Source organism: Sorex fumeus, unplaced genomic scaffold, assembly GCF_029834395.1.
Source record: "Sorex fumeus unplaced genomic scaffold, SorFum_2.1 ptg000024l, whole genome shotgun sequence".
Lineage (NCBI taxonomy): Eukaryota > Metazoa > Chordata > Mammalia > Eulipotyphla > Soricidae > Sorex > Sorex fumeus.
In genome coordinates this window covers 144637-167355 of record NW_026606081.1, presented here as the reverse complement: position 1 = coordinate 167355, position 22719 = coordinate 144637, and the positions used below count along the sequence as shown (strand labels likewise).

The window sequence follows — 22719 nt, the reverse complement described above, 5'->3', positions numbered from 1 at the left end:
TGGCACTAAGGTTGAACTCATGACCTTATGCTGGCAAAGCAGGTGCATTTAGCCACTAAGCCTTTCTCAAGAGTGCCAGGGATCAAACCATCATCTGTGGCATGTGCAAGGTAAGTGCTCTATCTGCTTTATTGACAATCTGGCCCCTTGGAGGACCATATGCAGTGCTGGGGATTGAATCAGCAAGTGCTTTAACATCCTGTGCTATCTCTCTGGTGCTAATCTCAAAAATATATATATATATTTTTGAGCTCTGAAGATTTTCCATAGATTTCTAAATTTGACAATAATGGCTCTGCAATATTTAACTCCTGATTTAGGATTTGGATTAAAAATTTATAATATTGGGAAAAGATACAAAATATAATAGGAATTGGAGAAGTCTATTACTTCTCCTAAATACTGTGTCTGTACTATACATCATTCAGTGGGAATATGTTTGATATTTTACAAAATAAAAATGCAATTCTTTCCTAATGGATCATGATATTTAGAGCTAATAAATTCCAAACACATAACTGCACAAATATTTTCCATCTAGTTGGGATCATTATCCTCTGAAACCAATCTCTGTCTTTCTCCTTCTCTATCCCACTATCTATCCTTCTGTCTTATCTATCTTGTGTCTCTCAAGACACACAGCAGATTAGAAATAGAAATTCTGAATAAAACAAAAAGAAATATTCTTTATACTTACTTTGTTATAATTTAGATATATATTTTGGATTTATTATTAATATTTTTGATATTTTAATTATAGATCTTTGTAAATAAAAGGATATAAACCAATTCTTCATTCAATTTTCCCCTGTATAAATATTCTGAATGTATTCAATTGTTATAAATGTTTCCTCCTACTCCCTCTATTTTTTGAATGTTACAGTCAAAGGAAAGTTTTCTTCCCATGATATCATTTTAACATCATGAAGATTGAAAGTGACTTCTACTTTTGTGAATTAAGGCTTGAGGGAATTAGAGCATAAGGACCTTGAGGTATTACAAAATGAAGTGCTGAAAAGCATTGTCATACTTTCCAGGAGTGATCTTTTACTTAATCAATAAAATATTTCCTGACAGTTTTATTTATTGTAAAGAAGTCAGCGAGAAGTTACTCTTCTTGAAAACTAATGCTAATCATTGAATTGGTTCACAACACTTCCTGAATTCTTACAAGACTTCTCTAATTATCTGTCAAATAATGAGAAATTAGTTACTTAGAGATTAATTACTCAGTATGTGTAAATCACACTGGAGATGATGGGAAAGAATTTACAGAGTAAACACATCTACTATAAATGAACCAGTTGGACGCTTTTTCATTATCTTGATTTCCAGGATTCTCTTCTAGTCGGTTTATCAAACATTGAAAGTGAGGCCTATGGGTATGTTATACAATCATCTGCAGTGAACATAATGCTCCAAATATTTTTACTTAAATTTTAATTCCCTCATTTTCCTCCTTTCGCAGTTTATCTTCTCCTAAAATTTATATTCATTTTTTCTATTTTTCTTGATATTTAACATACTTAACATGTTAACTTTACTTTAAAACCCTTTTAAAAAGTAATGTTAGACTCTTTTCTCATTTTTTAAAAAACCTGTGGCCACACAAAATAGTAATGGGCCCTGGGACATTTCCTGCAGAGCTTCACCTGATACAACAAACTCTGCTGGAGCCAGAGTGCTCAGAGCCACAGGACCACATGAAGCAGTGCTGGGATCAGACTCGGGCCCTTGTTGGAGAAAAGTTTTTCCCCAAGGTTCTCAGACATGTTGTACACTGGGACCAGGCAGATGAGAGGCAAAGGATGAAGGGTCTGCAGAGAAACACCCTCTGGGAGCAGCTGATGGCTGTTCACTTCATTGCCAAATACACACATATTTTATAGAAGGTCTCAACTTACGGAAAGGTCTAATCAAATAAAGTTCAGCATTACTGGCCTGTCACCTTTCCAACTCTACTTTGCCTGGTCCAATCCCAATCAAGTCTAGATGCTGCAATTAGGATGGCCTGCTAAGCATACATGACAGTTTCTGTGTCTTGGGCTCAGGTGACTAGGAGGTCAAGCGAGGCTCAAGGCCAGACACGTGGTGCTGACATTCTGTTCTTGACAATTTGCCCAGATACTACCTTATGCAGAGCCGCTCTTCTGTGCTGCTTTGCAAGGTTGGGTTTTATCTGCTCCAGTGTCTGTACCCACACTCCACAGGGCCTTGCAAGTGATAGGCCTTTGAACACTCAAGCTACCTCCTCGGTCCCTCTTTGAGAATATATGACAAAGTCAGTGGGATTCTTCCTTGGTAGAAAAAAAACAAAAAACAAATCAAAAACTTATTCACATATTGCTAAACCTGATGCCTAATAAACATATTCACATATTGCTAAACCAGAGCTAGGAAAAAGTCTCAGACAAGACCATGCTTAAAGAATGTAAGAAAGAACAAGGCCAGTTGATATCATATGAGCAAAGGGCAAGTACTGAGGTAGTAGTTAAAAATGATGTCAGAGAACTAGCAAATGCTGAAGATTGAGGAAGAAGAAAATAAAGAGTTTAGGATACTGGAAGCCAAAGTGAAAGGGGGAGAAGGTGATTGGATGCATCAAATCTTACTGCTGTCAAATGAAATGAAGGTTAAGAATTACCATGGCAAATTTTATTATAAAGTAAATGGCAATTAACATAGGAGATATAGTCTATTGTTTTCAGGATTTGTTGTCCAGTGTAAATTAAGGCCATTAAATAATAACTGGAAGAGATTAGTCCTGATGGTGCTATCTGAGGTTTCAATTAAGAATGTTTACAAAGACAAAACTCTGTTTAATTTACAGGGAACCAGAGAGGAAGGATATACAGATCCTGTTATGGCCGGGCAGGATGCAATGGTAACTAGAACCAGCTCTCAAACTGCTTTAATGAACCCTTATAAACTGCTATGGGGTGATTATGGTGCTCCTTTCTGCTGTATGGTGTTTCAGGTTCTGTGGGAAGCCTGTCAGCAGAAGACAGGAGAACACAAAACCATGCGGCAGATGATTCTATGTAACAAGAGCTACCAACAGCTCTGGCTGGGTAATTATTAATCCAATCTATTCTTGGCTGCGTAACTGATTAGATTACGTAATACAAGGCAAGTAGCTAACGGGAAAAAAAACAGCAAAAAAGTTTACACAGAAACAGAATAAAGTCAGTTATCTCAAAAGCACCTATTTTATGTTTCTACAAATATACATTATCTAATGACATTGCTATTAAAAACTCCATATAATTCTATTTTATTCCATACCTTAATTATTTACACTTTAAATACTGAGGCCTTAAAAACAGTTTTTTGTTGTTTTATGAAGAACATACTTAAATATATTACTTATTTCCTAAGCAGCATATTAAAATTGTATTGAAAAGAGTATAGTGAAGCTAGATTAGTTATAATGAATCAAAGTTATTATTATAGTCTGTGATGCTACTCTATTGATTTCAAAAGAACACTAATATTAACTTGCACGTTAACTTTACCAAAGTCCTGTGCCTTTACATTTTACGTCTTATATTTTATTTCTACATAAAAGTATATTAAAGTCTTAAGAAAATATCTTGGTCTACTTCAAGTCAACATGCAACATACATTTTACTTATTTAAGTCAATATGTAACATATATTTTACTTACTTCACTACAGACACACACACATATATATTTTTTTCTCTTGCATAACTTTAAAATATTAACATCTGATGTATAACAATTTGTTCAAGTTTTCCAGGAATTTCAAAATATTTCTGGGCAAGACATAGTAGATGCCATTAATGAATGTTATGATGGATATTTTCAACAGCTTCTGGTTGCAATTGGTAGGTAGTAATTTATTTGGTGTATGGCAGCTCCTATAATAAATGCTGATTGCCTGTTACTGAATTGAAAGTGCATGAGTAAATTCTTGATCAGACTATTTTCCCCTGAATTAAATTTTTCAGGAGATGTTAGCACTTTAGATAAAAGTGCATTAGTCATAGACACAGGTATTCAAGAGGCCACCTGATCACTTAATAAATTAATATCCTTCCTTAATAACTGAATTAATGTTGAGTCTAGGAAACATTAGCTTCTCAGACAGTCTGTCTTAGATAATTGGGATTTCACACCACTAAATTATGTTTACTGAATTCCATTCCCTTGTTTAATAGCAAATAAACTCTATAAATATGACTTTTTCCCCTTAAAAAAGGGAATATTGTTTTTAAGTTTTTTCTTTTGTTTCTGTTTTACCCCCTTTGTCACTATTTCTAATATATTTACCATACAAGGTAAATGCTACCATAAAAGATATTAACAAATTATTACCTAGTTGTGATTTTTGCAGGGTGTTATGAAAGATATGCTCTATGCTCTCCTTTTTCCTAAGAAAATTCCCTTATAGAGGGAGGAAGAGTGGTAGGCAACCATTAAAACTACTATGAAGTCCACCACATTGTGATGTGATATGACTTGACAATGTAGATTTATGGAACACAAATGAGGGAACATTGTAAAATATCTTAATGTAGGAAAACACACATCAAACATGCACCTAGATACTTGTCAGATAAGTGAGCATTGTGATTTTCTATTCCTAGAATGACACTGACATACACAGAACTGAGATGTAATAGACTTTCTACAGTTTTTCTCATAAAGGAATCTTAATCTAAGTTCCTGTAAAAAGGATTTTATGGATTTCGTGAAAATCCTTAAGTAATAAAACAAGATAATGAATATTTGTATATTTTTCTGAGAGTAAGTTGCATGTATTTTGGCAGATTCTCAACATAAATCAGTGCTCATATAGTGCATCAAAATTTCCATTTTTATAGTTGACTGTGCCAAAATCTATCAGTTATAGGGTAGAGGAAAGAACCATTGGAAAATGGTGATGGGATATTGAAACACTGACATAGGGATTGGTGCAGTTGCTCTGTAACTATAAACAATTACTTCAATCAATACTATAATTAACAATTAAAATAAAAATTTGTATACTTAAAAAATAAAATGTAATAAAAATCATTTCTTCAATAACATTTATACTAGAGTAAGTATTATCTGAATCTCCTGAAAGTTCTTCACACAGCAGATGATAGTCATAGACAAAGCAGTTGGCATGAGATAGGAAATATTGGGTATAAGAAATATCAGAAAACATTGTTGCTGACTTATTCATTCATAAATATACATTTAGTTTATATGTATTCTGGCTCCTAATTTAGACATTATAGATAAAAGAGTGGAACCAACAAAAATATTTGTGTCTCTTAGAGAGGATTCCTAGGCATTGTCCAGTTGTCACGTTGATATTTCTTGGAGTCATATGCAATGCTCAGGATAGAATTTCTCAACATGTGATTCACCTCTATAGCTATAGCTCTAAACCCAAGATTTCTATTTTTAAAGTTTTTACACTTTAGCAGGGACTTAAAATTATATGAGGGTCCAAGTATTAAAAATGAATTGATCTATTCCATTGCAGTCTCCTGCCCCCGCGCCTGGCTGTCCTCGACGGGGCCCGTTGGACGGGAGCGGGTTGAGCTTTCCTCCCCGCCCCGACCAGGGCTCCAGCAGCCGAAGACCTCCAGGACCAGCCACCACCGTGCTGAGACCACTCTCTGCACACATGAAGGTACTGGCAGAGGGACAAAGCCACGCGGGTTCCCGGGCTGAGATCTCCAAGCCTACTCGGATTGGGGCCGAGCATCCTCCACCCAGATCCTCCAAATTCTAGTAGGCGGGGGTCACACCCATCAACTGGCCCCCTGGCGCCATGTAATCCCATCAGCGGCCAAGACTCAGAGACTATAAAAACCAGACCCCGGAACCATCTTATTATGACATCTTATTATCTCATTCCTACTTTGGACAAACTGGCAGGCTACCGAATATAGCTTGCCCACACGGCAGAGTCTGGCAAACTTCCCATGGCGTACCCAATATGCCAAATACCAGTAACAATGATGGGTCTCATTCTCCTAAAGAGCCTTGAATATAATCTCAGGGCTAGGATGAAGGAGACGTTACTGGGGCCTGCTTGAGGCAATCGACGAATAACAGGATGATTTGTTTGTTTTGTTTTTTTGTTTGCTACCTATTATTCTCTCCACATGTTGTTCTTTACACTACAAATTACAGAAATGCCCATCTGGGGGACATAAAGTAACAAAATAGGAGATTAATACCCAAGAATAGCCAAGATCAGTACCAGGAGGATTACTCCATGGCTTAGAGGCCAGCCGGGCATTCTAGGGGAAAGGGCAGCTCAGATAGAAAAGGAAACACCAAATAAAGGGTGTTTGGAGGATCCTCCCAGGATGGGAGATGCATGTTGAAAGTAGATTATGGACCGAACATGATTGCCACTCAATGCCTCTCTTGCAGACCACAACACCCAAAAGGAGAGAGAGAACAAAAGGGAATGCCCTGCCACAGAGGCAGGGTGGAATGGGGGGATACGGGGTGGGAGGGATACTGGGATCCGTGGTGGTGGGAAATGGGCACTGGTGGAGGGATGGGTATTTGATCATTGTGTAATCGAAACCCAAGCATAAAAATTTGTAAGTCTACAACTGTACCTTATGGTGTTCCACTAATAAAAATTAATAAAAAAAATTACAGCAATGCCATGGAAAGAGGAAAATGAGGATGAACGCAAGAGCTGGAGGCCCAGTAGTAATACATGTCAGGGTAGAGAGGCAAAGTATATGTAAATATCTAAACCACTAGATCCAACACTGGATACAACACTACCATAAGCATGGGACTCAACCTATAATGATTAAACTTAAAAAATGCAACAGTCAATGAACCTGAGTGATAGTACAGGAGCTATGGTGCTTGCCTTGCAAGCAGCTGACCAGGGTTTGATCCTTCACACCCCATATTGTCCTCCAAGCCTGCCAGGGATGATCCCTGATGAAAGATAATGACATAAGCTCTGAGCATCACCAGATATATCCGAAAAAAAGTAACAGTCAAGAAGTCAGGTTGGGGGTTGCAAGGGAATCTGGGATAAGTGGTAGAGGGATGGGGACACAGGTGGGAACATTGACTGCCCAAGAACCCATTGTAAACAACCTTGTTATCAATGGTGTTGAAATAAATGGGAAAATGCAATATAAAACAATCACATGAGCACTGTAGCACTGTCCTCTCTTTGTTCATTGATTTGCTCAAGCGGGCCCAGTAACATCTCCATTGTGAGACTTGTTGTTACTGTGTTTGGCATATTGAATACATCACGGATAACTTGCCAGGCTTTGCCGTGCAGGCGAGATACTCTCGGTAGCTTGCCAGGCTCTCCGAGAGGGGTGGAGGAATCGAACCCAGCACTGCTGGGCTGGCTGTGCTCAAGGCAAATGCCCTACCCGCTCACTCCAGCCCCAATCACATGAGACTCTAAAGAAAATTAGAGAAATAGTACAGAGGTTAAGGAACCTGTCTTACATGCAAGGTCAAATCCCTGTTACTGCTAATGTCTCACAATCACTGCCAGGAATGACCCTTGAGAAAACAGTCAGGATACAGTCCTCAGCACCAGCAAGTATGGCTCCCAAAACAAACCAAACAGTGGTTGGTATTATTGTTTGCCTGAGAAGTGATAGTCTTTCTTATACTGGTAAATAAATACAATGAATGCTATTAAATTATTACAATCACCAATTAACTTTTATAAAAGATAGTCACTGTCTAGGTTATAAGCTGTTAAAAGTCATAGTAGTCTGGGTTAGATGACATAATACTGGACCATACCAGTTATGACCGTGCAATTTCCTCCTTGAGGAACTGTAGAGTTAGTCAAAAGTATACAAGGACAGTTACTCTAAATTCTATAATAATAATGAAAGCTTTAAAACTGGAGATAAATTTGAGATAGAGATCGATGTTGGCAGGAAGACATATTTTCCTCTCAAATCTTAGGAAGGACTAAGATTGTTCCAGTAGATGGAAACAGATGAAATGCAAATATAATGAATTGTATTGTTGCTTTCTAAGCTTATGTTTGTTTGCTTGTTTTCATTATTCTGTGGGTTAAAATTTTGAAACAGGGTTCAATAAGTTAACATAGAAATCACAGAGGATCACACTTTGAGAACTGTAACAATAAAAAGTATTGTTTTTATTGTTTTCCCAATGATCTAAAGATACTTTGTTACCTTCAAAATGCCATTTGCTTTCTTTTTTCTTTTTCAGTTCTCTGTGTTCGAGATAAAACATCCTATTTTGCTTACAGATTATATAGTGCCATCAATGTAAGTCTGACCCACATACTTCTCCAGAAACCATGTCTACTTTCTCAAAGGATATATGGGTTGGGAGTATTCTTAGCACTGTGCTCAGAAGTCCTCATAATGTTCAGGTTAAATCCTGATCACTCCTGTCAGGCTCAGAGACAATACAGGGTGCTGGGGATCTAATCTGGGTTGGTCTTGCATAAGGCAAGTGACCTACTCACCATACTATTGATCTGACTCCTATTTTCAAAGTAATATTAGTAGATCATCTTCTTAAAAGTAAACATAATACTGAAATGGTATGTGAATTATCAATAATACCTGTATTGTATATCTGTTGGTATTCCATTTCCAAGCAACAAAAGTAAACCTGATTAGGTAATAATTCTAAATAGATTCTGAATTGGGAAATACTTTCAGTAACTTAATTTTTTTCTTCTCCAATAAGCAAAATAAAGCTTCACTTCTGAATAGTCATAGGAAAAGAATTCTAGTGGTTCTCACACCAATTATTCTCAATCTAAGGGCTACTTGATTTTAATAATAAATAAAATTGTATACCATCTGTGGTTATATGTGTTGCAATACAATGAGATAAAAATACATATGATCGCAAACTGTAAGGCAATAGAGAAGTTTATATATTCAACTGGTTAAATATTTTAAATTGGCCAAAACTTTTTTCACTACCACAACACCCAAGAAAACCTATGTTTTTCTCCAGTGGATTTCAAGTAACTGTTACTGTAGCACTGTCCTCCCATTGTTCAGCAATTTGGGCACCAGGAACCTCTCCATTGTGAGGCTTGTTGTTACTGTTTTTGGCACATCGAATACACCACAGGGAACTTTCCAGGCTCTGCCGTGCAGGCGAGATACTCTTGGTAGCTTGCCAGGCTCTCCAAGCAGGACAGAGGAATCGAACCCGGGTCAGCCAAGTGCAAGGTAAATGCCCTACCCACTGTGCTATTGCTCCAGTCCACATAAATTAATAATTTATCATATTATTCGAGCTGGAGTGATAGCACAGCCTGGCAAGCTACCAAGAGTATCTCACCCACGTGGCAAAGTCTGGCAAGCTACCCGTGATGTATTTAATATGCCAAACACAGTAACAACAAATGTCACAATAGAGACATTACTGGACCCACTCGAAAAAATCGATGAACAACGGGAGGACAGTGACAGTGACTATATTATTCATTTTAATCGTCTCTATTTATGAAGTTTGTCGGTAGTTGTACATACAAAGAATTCACAAATTAAAGATTGGCTTATGTTTACTGGCCACTGGATGTCACCAGTACTCCATTGGGAAAGACAACTTGAACCTGCATTCTCAGGCAGTATTTTTCTCGAGCTAGAAGAGAGCAATTACTTTGTGTGCTGTTTGAGTTCAATATCAGCAAGTATTCTGGGAACTTGAAATTCTTATTTTTAGAATATGCAACAATAATTTTAAAATTAAAATACTACTACTGTTTTACTCAGACATATCAATATTCATATAATAGGAATAAGAATTCCTCTCCTTGCCCCTGAGAACAAAGTTTTGTAGTATAAAAAGTAGTATAAGATTTTATATAAAGTATAAAATATTATTTGTATTTTATTAAGAAGTGGAATGTGAAGATTGACAAGACTGGGACTGTTCCAGAATTAGGAGAAGATTCAAGGCCAATGTCAAGTCTGGGACACTGGAAATTACATTTAAGAAATAAAAGAGATATTTTAAAAAAAGGGGTTTTGTTAAATGCTAAGTAGGCTGGGGGTGGTGGAGCTGGCACAGGGAGATGGAGAGGGACGAGAATAAGAGTAACAGATAGATTTTTTTTCATAAAGAGAAAGAATGCTAAGTGTCTCAGAATCCAATTTGAGCATGTTCCAGGGAAGCTGGTGTCAATATTTGAGGGACACAGGATGAAGAGTACATTGCTATGTAAAAGGGGATAGATCTTTTTCAGACTGATTCACTTTGAAGTACAACTTATTTCATTTTCATTTTTTATTAGTTTTCTTTTCTGTATCTTTTAGGACTTTGGTTTCCATAATAGAACTGTAATCAGATTCTAATTGCCAGAAGTGAAATAGACCTAAATGACCATAAGAAAACGGTATAAAGATATGGAAAATCACTGTTTCATGATATCAGAGTAAGTTTCTTCAGAAGATAACTTCTGGTCTTTTTAATATTTCTATAGTTTAGGTAACATGGTTATAATAAATTTAGAATTTGTGATATTTATGTACAAATTCACTGTACCCACTGCCACCAAAGTGGCCAAGACAAGCTACCACTTTCCCTTATGTCACCTCTACTTACTGTTGATACATTTTTGTCCATAATTTATATTTTTAAATGAAAATAAAAGTTTTTATTTTTAATTTTATATTTTGTATAAAAAAGAATTCAAATAAGTTAACTAGCTGGACTCTTTCAATATCAAACAGCATTGATTGCATCTGCAGTTTCCAGTGGACAATATTCCTTCCACCTCAGTTACAGAACTTTTTCCTCTTTGATACCTTTAAAATAAAAATCATTCATTTAATTATGTAAAAATACCATCCTCTAATTATGTAATTGTGCTTCACATAGACCCAGTTGGGAACTAATCCAGTTTTTACTAACAATAATAAACTAAAAGTATGGTTAAATTGCCTCTATTAATATTACAGAAAGCATATAAGTCTATGAAATCTATAAACTTGTATTTTTGATGGATTTCCACTGTAGCACTGTTCTCCCATTGTTCATCGATTTTGTCGAGCAGGCACTAGTAAGTCTCCATTGTGAGACTTTGTTGTTACTGTTTTTGGCATATTGAATATGTCCCGGGTATCTTGCCAGGCTTTGCAGTGCAGGCAGAATACTCTCAGTAGCTTGCTGGGCTCTCCAAGAGGGATGGAGGAATCGAACCCAGGTTGGCCGCGTGCAAGGCAAATGCCCTACTTGCTATGCTATCACTCCGGCCCATGAATTTCCACTAGTTCTGTAAAATTCTATATAATGTAGTCATGTTACCCTAGAAGGCAATGTAACAATTACTCCAAATTAAACAAGTTATTTTTTTTCATTCCACTTCAGAAATTCTAAACTTTATGCTGAGTCATCTATGTAATTTGGTGGGCACAGTAGGAACTGGAAAAAATTTGACCCTTCATCAAAAAACTATAAAGAATTTAATGATTATACACATTAAAAAAAAACCTTAAATAATCCACTAAAAGAGCTCCTAAGTAATAAGTCAGCAAAACATAAAATAAATATACAAAAATCTATTGCATTTCTATATGCAAATAAGACACTAAAAGAGAAAGAAATTAAAAACACAGCTCTAATAAAATAGTTTTCATAGATTTCAGGTTCCTAGAAATCAACTTAACAGGGGACATACAAAGCTTTATATAGAGAGAACTCTAAGTAACTTTAGAAAGAATTAGAAGATGACAACATGGAATAGGAAAGTATTCCATGTTCATATATTATAAATTAATATTCTACCCAGGGTTTTATACAGATTCAATGTAATCCCCATCAAAATGCCAATAACAGCCCTCAAGTACTTAGAACAGATACAACTAAAATTAGTTTGTAATGAAAAATCTCCCTGAATAGTCAAAGCTATTTAAGAGAAAAGAGAAATTGGGTGGTATTGCATTTACTGGTTTTGATTATACTATAAAGATACTGGAGTAAGAATCACCTCTCAGACCTATAAAATAGAAATAAGATCCCAAGATAAACCCCCATATTAATCACTTAATCACTTAATCCCCGTTATTCATCGATTTATTCGAGCAGGTGCCAGTAACGTCTCCATTCATCCCTGTTGCGTGCTAGCGTAGCCCAATGGTATCTGTTCGTTCTAGGAACATGCAGAGCTTCAAACCGATCATTTAGGGTCTTGACGAAGAAGTCTGACCATCTTATAGGTGGGCGTCCACGTGATCTTTTGATGTCCTGTGGAATCCAATCAGTAATGGCTCTAGTCCAGCGGTTGTCTGTAAACCTCATTACGTGTCCAGCCCATCTGATTTTTGATGTCTTGGCAAATGAGACAGCGTCCCTGATTCTTGAGCGTTGACGAAGATCAGAACTCCGGATTCTATCTCTCATTTGAGTGAATCGTGATATTCCAAGAATAGTTCTTTCCATTCCTCTTTGAGAGACCCGGATAGCGTTCTCATCCTGTTTTCGTAGGGTCCAGGTCTCTGAGGCATATGTTAATGCAGGAAGAATAGTGGAATCAAAGAGATGTGCTCATAGCTGGAGGTTCTTTGTCCTTTTAGTTATTTCTTCAATGCTCTTGAAGGCATTCCAAGCCGCTCTCTTCCTCCTGCGCAACTCAGGTGCCAGGTCATTCATCATGTTGATTTCTCGACCTAGGTATATATAACTGTTGTTTTTTTTTAATAAAAAAAAACCATATTATTTACAGCATTCAGCCAAAGAGAAGGACAACATGGAGGGCGGGACCCGCAGATCCCGAAGGAAAAAAAAAAAAACAGGTTCCAAAAAGAGCCGAGATCATCGGGAAGCCCCAGATGGGGTAGGTTTCGCATCCCGCCTCCCCCAGATGGAACCCCGGTGACCAGAAGCCTCTACAACCACAGCTCGAGTATGCAGGAACTAGGACTTTTCCTCAAATCTCCCGGGACTACACCTCCCAGGTAACCTCTGATTCCGGAAGTCACACCCACAGCCCGCCCCCCAGCGCCATATTTACAGCATTCAGCCAAAGAGAAGGACAACATGGAGGGCGGGACCCGCAGATCCCGAAGGAAAAAAAAAAAACAGGTTCCAAAAAGAGCCGAGATCATCGGGAAGCCCCAGATGGGGTAGGTTTCGCATCCCGCCTCCCCCAGATGGAAGCCCGGTGACCAGAAGCCTCTACAACCACAGCTCGAGTATGCAGGAACTAGGACTTTTCCTCAAAACCGCGCGGCCGTGCAAGCGGCCGCGCGACATCTCTCTACATACAAAGTGATCCATATATACAAAGTAAACCACCCAACGTCTCTCTCTGAAAATCATAGTTAAGTTTGGAGCACGGCCACAGCCCCAGAAACACAAGGACTTAATGCATAACCCAGCAGCTTGGAGCAGAAAAGTGAATGGGCTATGCGTTAATCCAGGCCATCATGACTGTCCAGAGGGGAAAGGGTGTTGCCCCATTCGCCCTCTCCTCTCTGGAAAGAAAGATGGCGGCCACATGGGAGCCTTGTGGACAGCAGGCATGAGCCGGGGGTGTGGGGGCGACTAAAACCTCATGGGAAGGGGGGCGTTCCGGTCCGTCCTTCACACCCTACCGAGGTCACCAGTTGCCCCCCACGAGCGGCTCTCCAGCACGGCCACAGCCCCAGAAGCACAAGGACTTAATGCAGAACCCAGCAGCTTGGAGCAGAAAAGTGAAAGGACTATGCGTTAATCCAGGCCATCAAGTCTGCCAGAGGGGAAAGGGGGTTGCCCCATTTGCCCTCTCTTCTCTGGAAAGAAGGATGGCAGCCGCATGGGAGCCTTGTGGACAGCAGGTATGAACCGGGGGTGTGGGGGCGACTAAAACCTCATGGGAAGGGGGGCGTTCCGGTCCGTCCTTCACGCCCTACCGAGGTCACCAGTTGCCCCCCGCGAGCGGCTCTCCAGCACAGCCACGGCCCCAGAAGCACAAGGACTTAATGCAGAACCCAGCAGCTTGGAGCAGAAAAGTGAATGGACTATGCGTTAATCCAGGCCATCATGGCTGCCCGGAGGGGAAAGGGTGTTGGTCCCTTCCACCCTCCTCCCTCTGGAAAGAAAGATGGCGGTCACATGGGAGCCTTGTGGACAGCAGGTATGAGCCCGGGCTGTGGGGGCAACTAAAACCTCATGGGAAGGGGGGGCGTTCCGGTCCGTCCTTCACGTCCTACTGAGGTCACCAGTTGCCCCCCGCAAGCGGCACTCCAGCACGGCCACGGCCCCAGAAACACAAGGACTTAATGCAGAACCCGACAGCTTGGAGCAGAAAAGTGAACGGACTATGCGTTGATCCAGGCCATCAAGTCTGTCCGGAGGGGAAAGGGTGTTGCCCCATTCGCCCTCTCCTCTCTGGAAAGAAAGATGGCGGCCGCATGGGAGCCTTGTGGACAGCAGGTATGAGCCGGGGGTGTGGGGGCGACTAAAACCTCATGGGAAGGGGGGCGTTTCGGTCCGCCCTTCACGCCCTACCGAGGTCACCAGTTGCCCCCCTATGAGCGGCTCTCCAGCACGGCCACAGCCCCAGAAGCACAAGGACTTAATGCAGAACCCAGCAGCTTGGAGCAGAAAAGTGAAAGGACTATGCGTTAATCCAGGCCATCATGTCTGCCCAGAGGGGAAAGGGTGTTGGTCCCTTCCGCCCTCCTCCCTCTGGAAAGAAAGATGGCGGCCACATGGGAGCCTTGTGGACAGCAGGTATGAGCCGGGGATGTGGGGGCGACTAAAACCTCATGGGAAGGGGGGCGTTCCGGTCCGTCCTTCACGCCCTACCAAGGTCACCAGTTGCCCCCCGCGAGCGGCTCTCCAGCACGGCCACGGCCCCAGAAGCACAAGGACTTAATGCAGAACCCGGCAGCTTGGAGCAGAAAAGTGAATGGACTATGCGTTAATCCAGGCCATCAGGTCTGTCCAGAGGGGAAAGGGTGTTGCCCCAGTCGCCTCCTCCCTCTGGAAAGAAAGATGGCGGCCACATGGGAGCCTTGTGGACAGCAGGTATGAGCCGGGGTAGTGGGGGCGACTAAAACCTCATGGGAAGGGGGGCGTTCCGGTCCGCCCTTCACGCCCTACCGAGGCCACCAGTTACCCCCCACTAGCGGCTCTCCAGCACGGCCACGTCTCCAGTGCACAGAAACCAATTTCTTAACTATCTGACTTTCAGTAGAAATACTTCCAGGTTCAATAAGTAAAATAGCAGAACTCCAAAACCAACATTTAATTCTTGAACCCAGCTGTAGAAAGCAAATCACTTCACAATGCTTTTTCAGCATGTCTGATTTGGGGGGGGGGGGGTAAACTCTAAATAATAGTGGTGAAAATTTTATTGAAACAATGAATCTAATCAAAGCAGATAGAGTGTTAACTAGAATTCATCTGCCCCACAGGGACTGGGAGGGGTGGGGGGTGGGGTTTTATTGGGGTTCTTCATGGTAAAAAATAAGTTTTGGTAAAGGGAAATGTGTTTGATATTTGCATGACTGAGACCTAAACCTGAAAGCTTTGTAACCTTTCCCACGGTGATTCAATAAAGAAAAAAAAAAAAATTAAAAAAAAATAGTAAAAGTAAAGGCCCTCCCGTTGATCATCGATTTGCTCGAGCGGGCCCAGTAACGTCTCCATTGGAGACTTTGTTGTTACTGTGTCTGGCATATCGAATACTCTCGGTAGCTTGCCGGGCTGTCCGAGAGGGGCGGAGGAATCGAACTCGGGTCGGCCATGTTGGCTGCGTGCAAGGCAGACGCCCTACCCGCTGTGCTATCGCTCCAGCCCTCAAAAAAAAAAAAAACCATATTAACAGACAATAAACTTTTGATAAAGTTATCTGTGTACTTGAAATGTGGCAAAGAAATCCTCCTTAAAAGGTGGCATTGGAGAAACTGGGTAGTCAGATTTTTTTAAAAAATTAAACTGGTTCCATTTTTTTTATACCACACAAACAAGTTAATTCAAAATGGATTAAAAACCTAGAGATTAGGACACAATCATAAACTCCACTGAGTAAATATAAGCAGAACTCTTTAAGGTACATTTACTGGAAGTATCTGTAATGATTTTACTCCACTAGTAAAGAAAACAAAAACAAAAATAAACAAATCAGACTGCATTAAACTAAAAAGTTTTTCGATGGCAAAAAAAAACCCCTAAAATTAACAGACACCCTTATGAATAGAAGAAGATAGTTACACATCATATATCACAGAAGGGACTACTATCTAAGGTATACAAGGCACTCACAAAGCCCAACAGTTGAGAGAAGGGAAAACAATAATCCCATCAAAAATGAGCAGGAAAAAAAAATCCCTAGACACATCCCTGATGAGGATATAGAAATCGCCATTAGGAATTTGAAAATGTCTTTATCATCACTATTTAGTTAGGAAATGTAAATGCAAACAATAATGGGACACAAATGACACAAAGCAATGTTTACATGCAATTAAAATGAGAGTACTACAAACAACTGGTGTTGATAGCATTGTGGTGAAAATGAAACCCTCAATTACTGTTGGTGAAAATATCATCTGTTCAGTCTCTGTGAGAAACAGTGTGATACTTCTTAAAAAACTAGAATAGAACTTCCGTATAGATCCTATTGATTCCATGCCTTGACATCTATACCCAAAACACAAACTATTAATTTGAAAAGACATCTCCACACCTGTGTTCACTGCACAAAATTCAAGATATGGCTACAACCCCAGACAAATAAATGAATAAGAAATAGTGTTTTATATGTACAATGGAATAGTAACTATGAAAAAGATAAAATCATGAAGTTTACTAAAACGTTTGGAGGTTCTAGCAGGGGAGCGCAGCTACTCGTATACCCTCGACCGAAGACCGGTCCGTCTCTATCGGGGAAGGCCGTCCTCTTCGACCGAGCGCGCAGCTTCGGGAGGGACGCACATGGAGCGGTGAGGGAGGAAGGGGACACCCGCCTAGCCAGCCAGATCAGCCGAATCAACCCTGGCGATCAATGGGGTGACAGATGTCGCAGCCAGATCGCCCTCACATCCATGGGCTGGAGCGATAGCACAGTGGGTAGGGCGCTCGCCTTACAAGCGGCCAACATGGCCGACCCGAGATCGATTCCTCCGCCCCTCTCGGAGAGCCCGGCAAGCTACCGAGAGTATTGGATATGCCAGACACAGTAACAACAAAGTCTCCAATGGAGACGTTACTGGGCCAGCTCGAGTAAATCGACGATCAACGGGAGGGCCTTTACCTTTTACCTTTACCTTACTAAAACGTGGATGACTCTGAAAAAGACCATGTTAAGTAAAACAAGTCAGAAAGACAAATACAATAAGATCTCCCTGGACTGTGATATTTAAAAAAACAAGAAATAGACAATGTTGAATGAGGAGAAGCCCTAGGTCCTTGCAGAACTCAGATTGCCAAGTAGTGAATGAAGGTGGCAGCAGGGTAGAAAGAGGTAGAGAAGAGTTATGTGAGGACAGGGAGGGTAGTTGGGGCAGAGGGGGAGGTTAGGGTGCCAGGGTTGGGGGAGAGGACTCTTTAGGATCGTTAGTGGTGTGAAATGTAGGAACTTTGTATATAAAGACCACAAAAATGAGTACTTTGTGATATGTCACCTAAACATCAAAGAATAACAATTTATTTCAAATTTCAGAAAGGCAATAGAAGAATGTTAAACCAAGAACAAGAGTTAGAAAGTATCTTATCAGTTTTTCTTATACCTAAGTACTGAAAACTTGTTCACATTGAAATTTTTTAATAAAATAAAAATACAAAAGTGTATTTCATAAAGAGTGATTCAAAAAAATTTAAAACTGATTGACAGAGAGATTACAGGAAAAAAACAGGAACTTGGGTAGTCAAGTAATTCCTAAAGTATAAAGTATTGATGGAACAGTCAAGAGAAATATTATTCCCCTCTCTTTGATAAGTTCTCTTTATATCCACATTGAAAGTTTTCTGATATTAGACATTTTACATTGAATAATGTGTATCACAATTCATTTTACAAATGAATAAATTCTAATAAATTTACTGCAATTAGTTATAGCCACCTTAAAGTCTACTATTTCCATGTAATTAATGTGATTTTACAATTTGAGCTGGAGCGATAGCACAGCAGGTAGGGCGTTTGCCTTGCACGCAGCCAACATGGTCAACCCGAGTTCGATTCCTCCACCCCTCTCGGAGAGCCCGGCAAGCTACTGAGAGTATGTCGCCCACATAGCAGAGCCTGGAAAGCTATCCGTGACATATTCAGTATGCCAAACACAGTAACAACAAGTCTCACGAAGGAGACGTTACTGGGCCCGCTCGAGCAAATCGATGAACAACAGGAGGACCGTGACTGACCATGACCGTGACTTACAATTTGCATAAAGCAGTAAATAACAATTATTGAACTTTGAATAAGAGATCATTGCTAAGATACTGATTTTTAACAAAGAACTCTTCATAATTCCATTTATTATGACTTAAGATTCTTTAAACACACACACACACACACACACACACACAAAGAAAATCTGGCACAATTCTCCAGTATTACCACATAAGTGGTAATAACATTTCTGTAGTCTTCCATTTTCAAATAAATAAACATGTGCATGTTTTATTACTTAAGAAATAATTTTATTGAATTATGGTATCTTGTATAGAATATAAAGTTCACAAACAACTCCACAACATAATGTTTAAATTTTTCATCTTTTACTATTTTACAACATATTTTTTTCTTTTGGGTCACACCCAGCGATACTCAGAAATCACTCCTGGCTCTGCACTCAGGAATTACTCCTGGCAGTGTTTGAGGGACTTGGATGCTGGGGATTGAACTTGGGTCAGCTGCATGCAAGGCAAATACTCTACCCACTGTACTATCACTCCCGGTGCATATTTTGCTTCTTTTTAAGCATAATACTGTGCTTATAGATAGCTGATACATTATTTTCTTACTATATAAGATGTTCAGCTACTACATTAGTGAGTATAAACATTTTCAAACAGTAAGGCAGAATGTAAGTTTGCCTTCTAAACTCTACATTGATTTATAACAATAATGTCAGGGCACTTTTTCAAAAGTTGAGAATTAATTGTACTGAAATAGCTTTATTCTATAAACATATCGTAAAAGAAGAGATGGTAGAGTGATCAGGGCACTTTTCTTGAGTGTGCCCAACCTGGGATTGTTCTCCTGACCCCATATGATCCCCCAAGTCCACCGAGAGTGATCCCTGAAGGCCAAGTCAGGAGTGGGCTTGAGCACCGCTGGGTGTTCCCCACTCCCCATAATACAGGAAATTGAAACATCCATATTGCTCAGTACATTCATATAAGCTTCATTCTATAAACTACAACAATTATGTTATTTTTCAACAACTATCACTGGACATAGTTCTCATGATATGTTAAATCTTTAGATGGCAAAAATACATAATTTGTGAATATAGAATGACCCATGGGTATTAATACTATTGTTCAGAAGAATTTCGTGTTTCTTTGTGTGTGGGTGTGTTTGTATGTGTGTGGGTGTTTAGAAATAAAGTGGCATTTTATTACAAATAACTGGTATTGTTTCTTTCCAGAATTATGCTTCAGGACATTATGAGAAAGCTCTGCTTGCCATCTGTGCTGGTCATGTTGAGGACTACTAAATCAAGAGAATACAAAGGACTGTACAGTCCGCTTTATAAATCTGTCAAAATATAGATTTTGTGATAAATTTGAATTCTTCACATTATGACAAATCTATAAAATCATTTTCTTCTATATTTAAAATTAATCTATGCTAAAGAAATATCTATTGATAAAATAGTTGAGACCAGAATTGTACTTATTATCAAAATCAGCAGCAATTCATTACATTGTGTATAACAGGATAATAAAAAAGTATTTCACTGGACTAGATTTAGCTTTGATATGAACTATTAATTACCCACAACAACAGACATCTGTAGTAGATCTTAGGACACCAAGGAAAATACAATGTATGCCATTTTCCTTAGAAGAATTACAAAAACTCTTGTACAAATGCAATAAATCTAAATTGAACATTTAAGTCTGTCCCCAAAATGAATTATGAAATAGAAAAATATAGCAGGATATATAAGCTTAACAGAATTTGAGGTGTAAAATAATTTGATGTAAAATGAAGTGTGTATAGATGTGTGTACATGCATGTAGAGATGTTCATGTCTATTGCCTGTGTATGTAATTTGACAACTGCTCTAATAAGTGCATTTTACCTCTAGCTAATTTGTGCTAGGACCTAATCAAGAGAAGACATTTTTCATTAACTTATCCTCATTTTGTAGCCTTTTGGAAGTTACTGTATGCCTGCTGTTTTGCGAGTCTCAGAATTCAGTAAGTTAGGTGCAACAAATGACAAATACTCACTGAAGTAAGAATTGGGGGAGAATTCAATTGATGCTCAAATTCAGCTAACAATAAATGTTGAGATCTAGTGAAAGTATTTCATCATAGAGTGCTCCCAACACAAAACGGGATTACCACAAAAACCAAGATCACAGGAAGCAATATTCAATGAAGTAAGGCAGAAGAAAAAAATAAGGAAACACACGCATTAAGTTTAGATTAAATGATAGAAGCACTTTACTTCACATGAGCAATTTTCAATAATCTGCAGCCCAGTCCCCACAGATTCGCTCTTACTGAAATTAAAAAAAAATATATGTACTCAGAATATGGTACCTGGGAAAAGAAAAAACCTAATACAATTTACACACAATGTTTTGTCAAAGCAGTAAACATTTTAAAATAATTATACTTTTACATAACTTTCAACTTATTGCTATTGTTATGTACATCATTTTAAATTTGTTTTAATTCTACTTTTAAACATTATATTGCAATATCAAGCTAAAATTTGCACTTTTTTATGTTCAGCATTGTGACTCTGGCAAAAGCAATGAGGAGACATCCTGACCTTGGTCTTGAGATTTTTAGGGTCTCAATGTTAAACACATACAAACACATACACACATACATACACACACTACCCTCAAATATAGAGATGAAAATAAAAGTATAGAAAGAATCAGGTTTGGGGGCATGGAGAGTGTGTGGTATGATGTACAACTAATCTAGAAATTCCTCCAAGGTTTTTTGTGGGAGGAATATCAGGGAAGTTAGGAATTTATGGATAAGGGAGGAGACTGTCTTATGTTTAACCAGGTTAAATTTGAGGGTATTTTGCTCTGATTTGTTAACAGGGGAAATCAGTGCATCAATCCCAGACAAGGAAGGATATACAGAGGGTGCGCTGTACATTGTCATAAATGAATGAAGGGTTGTCTTCAAGTCTTACCCATCATATAGAAAGTGTTCTTTGCCTTCCGCCATTTACTGAACTACAAAAGTATGGATGAATTTCTTGTCTATGAATGTTTTCTAAAGCATAAAGTTTAGTTTGACACTGTCAATATCTTCTCCAATGTTTTTTATTGAATGCTTCACTTAGTTGTTTAAATGCCAGTACAACATTGTCATCTTCATCATAGCATAATTCACTTAGTGAAATACTACAAAAGAATAAATGCTTATGTTATTGTCATCCTTATTCATTCTTAATAATCTTTAGCTGGTTACATGATCCTCAAATGTAGGAAATGTTTACTCTACCTGATGGACTGAAGAGCAAGTGTGAAGTCTCTGATTAAATTAAAAGCATCTCCCATATTTAAACTATTAAGAGAAAAAGAAAAAATAACATTTAAAATAAGAAGAAAAGGTAACATTTTAAATGATTAATTTGTTTTGTTGTGTTCCTAATATGCAGAAATGAAACAGAAAAATAACAGAATTACTTCCCTTTCCAGGTATTAAATAAAGCCAGATATATAAGGACTGTGAGTAATTGTTCATGCCCTTTGAAACATCTAATATTTTCCAATTGTTAGTTTCACCCTTAACTGACTGAACAAGTAAAGTGTCTCATTATTTGTCTTAATAGAAGACTTTCACCTGAGTGTCCAGGGGTGGGGTCAGGTCACCCCCAGCACCCTGGAGTCTGAGCAGCACCACATCCTCTGGTCTCACATTGAACCATCCTTGAACCATCCCACATGTTGTTCAAGTATTGCTGGAAATAGCTGCAGACTCTCTGCTTACTGCTTGGGAGACACTCCCCACCCTTCATTAAAAACAACCAATTCAACACTTTTACACAGCAGCAGATTATTATTACTGAATTGCAATATTTCACTGTATTAATGTGTCATGAAAAAGGCAATTTTAGGATCCCATTTCCCCATAAAGACTTCAATCCAAATCAAGCAAAAACTACCCAATCGCCTTGGTCAAACTCTGGAAAATAGACTTAACTCTGAATCAAAAATTCAGAAAGGGTGGGAAAGCTTTAGGACATTCTAATTTGCACTTTTCCCACTAGAGCAGTTTAGTAGCAGTTTTGAAAATAGTGTGCCACACTGGTTCTTGGTTTTGAGGGGAGTAGAGCTGGTCTTCCTAACAAAGTACATATTTGTCTATTTCTATAGGTCCCAGAACTGCCTGAAGGATTGAGGGGAGAGAGCGGTCTTTGTTTCAACTAACTAGAAGTTCCAAAGCAAAAGAAGAATGGGTATTGCTAAAAGACTGTTAGAGAAACAAAGGGCTCTCAGCAGCCTCAGGCCAAAGAGCATACTTGAAGCAGTGCAGCCGATGACTGAAATCAGTGAGGAAGATCTAGGAGACTCTGTCTGTGCAATTAGAGGACCAAGAAAGCCATCCAA

At 39.0% G+C, this 22719-nt stretch overlaps 1 pseudogene; it reads left to right on the top strand.

Annotated features, from left to right (window-relative positions):
• The window catches only part of LOC130023678 (annexin A10-like), a 47531-nt pseudogene extending 27908 nt beyond the window's left edge, over positions 1-19623 (top strand).
• Positions 19624-22719: the final 3096 nt, after the last annotated feature.